At 36.0% G+C, this 2,076-nt stretch overlaps 1 long non-coding RNA gene across 1 annotated transcript in view; it reads left to right on the top strand.

The window, feature by feature from the left end:
- Nucleotides 1-880: 880 nt before the first annotated feature.
- LOC108799597 overlaps nucleotides 881-2,076 on the top strand; it is a 27,166-nt gene continuing 25,970 nt past the window's right edge. Inside the window, exon 1 of the long non-coding RNA XR_001942034.1 lies at nucleotides 881-1,173. This is a non-coding gene — a long non-coding RNA (uncharacterized LOC108799597). The remainder of the gene's footprint in view (nucleotides 1,174-2,076) is intronic.

Genomic DNA, 2,076 nt, shown 5'->3' with positions numbered 1-2,076 from the left:
GATAGCTATCACTGCTAGCTCCGCCCTATTGTTTTATTTTTTTAATTTCTATTTTTTTTTACATTTTACTATTTATTTACATTTGTAAAAAAAATGTAAACCTTTCTTTTTTTCGACTATTTTCATTGATTTTGTATTCTGTTTAGTACCACGGAGGTACCAAGCAGAATACCTGAGCCGAATGCCGTTCGGTGGCATTCGACTATTCACTCACTGCCGAGTGAGCTGCTGAGCTTCGGCTCAGCCGATCCAACATCCTTCTGCACTTCGGGCTCAGACGAAAATGTTCGGCTGACTGAAGTGCAGCCAGAGGCAGCCGCTGTACGGCTGATTTCAGCTGTTGCCCGGCTGAAATCCACCATACTGAGCCGTAGTGAATAGCTGAACGTAATTCGGCTCACTTCACTTCGGCTGGGTTATTCACTCGACTGCCTTCGGCAGCTTTGTGAATAACCCTCTAAGTTTAGTAAAGAAGGTAAAGACGTGTTCACTTTAAATACCAGTTTATGTGCAAGGTAAATTAAAATAATAGATTTGTTTTCCATATAATTGGATAAATGAAGTGATCACTGAGTCACCTTATTCAGTAAACTAAATGAACATTAGCTTTTTAAAATTAGCAGTCTCTACTATTCTGGCCGTGACAGAGTTAAGACATTACCTTGTGTAAATCCCCAGTTCCCAAACTCTCCATAATCACCATACAGAGTTATTTCTAAAAACTGTAACTTCACACATCCATCTGTTTAACTTTCAAGGTGAAGGGATAATTGCTGATTTTAAAACCATCTATTCTCACTCTTCTATGGTTTGGTAAGGAAAAGCCCTTTTTTACATCCCCTTCTTGTGAAAGAACATGGAACGTTCTCTAGAGCTATGACTACTCCTACTACCTTCAGCCTAAGAAGGGCTGTCATGAATCATGTTGTCTCACTTTTAAAGGAACAAAAAAAAAATATGCGTCTGTTAAGCTGCAGAGAGACAGGCCTGAGAGAATGTTAAATCTCCCATCATTTTTACTTGCCAGTTTTACTGGCTGTGTGACCTGAGCTCCTTTTTTCTTTTTTTCTTTTTTTTTTTGAAAATTGCTTTCAGATTCTATTTGTTCTCTTAGAGTTAGTCGCATTTCAAGAAAGAGAAAGCAGATCTGGTTGTACTCTTGTATGTTATCAGGTAGGTCTTTTGTTTGTTACTTTGCATTATTGTGATTAGCATAGACTGCTTTGGTTAACCTCTTTTGATCCTTTTGACAATTTTGGGAAAAAAAGGTTTTTGGGTTTTCTTTTTCTTACCTTAGGCAAAAGCTGTTAATATCAGGTGGAAAATATGAGCTGATTAATGTGAGAAAGCTGTACGAGTGTGTGAATTTGTTTCAGCTGCAAAAAGCTTTCAGTGAAAGCATTACTTGCAGCTGCCATTTTATGTGTTGGCTTTTAGAGCAACGAGTTGTTTTCAATGTATAGCAAATGTCAGATATCTAAACGCTGAGCCTTTCCAACTTCGTCCTGCCTTCCTGCCTTTAATTGTTGGAAGGAATACATGTTCTTGTTTGCATTGTTTGCAACTATTGTATGTCCCTAATATTTCTATAACATACTGTATGTATGTATGTATGCAAGCATGTATGTATGTGTCTGTCTGTCTATCCATCTTTCTCTGTCTATCATCTATCTATTATATATACCTCTTATCTATCTATCTATCTATCTATCTATCTATCTATCTATCTATCTATCTATCTATCATGTCTGATATGCAGTGTGTGCATGTCTACGTGTAATTATAATGCGCATTTTTCATAGCTAGATTAACCTTTTTTTTATTGATTTTATTTTTGAACTTCTGCCTAATTTTGGACACGTGCTTCACCAACTCAAGCACGTTTTTGAACCCTTTCTGTTTAATGTTACTACTTCTGCAAAAGTTTCATATTTTATTATTTTATTTTTGGTTACGTCCTATGTTCTTTTACGTTGATGTGCTGTGCATAGCAGAAAGAAAGTGTGTATATATATATATATATATGTGTGTGTGTGTGTGTGTGTGTTAATATACTTAATTATTTACTTTATACTA

This window comes from Nanorana parkeri, unplaced genomic scaffold, assembly GCF_000935625.1.
Source record: "Nanorana parkeri isolate BGI_ZX_2015 unplaced genomic scaffold, ASM93562v1 scaffold1766, whole genome shotgun sequence".
NCBI classification, from domain to species: domain Eukaryota; kingdom Metazoa; phylum Chordata; class Amphibia; order Anura; family Dicroglossidae; genus Nanorana; species Nanorana parkeri.
This window is presented reverse-complemented; position numbering and strand designations above follow the sequence as displayed.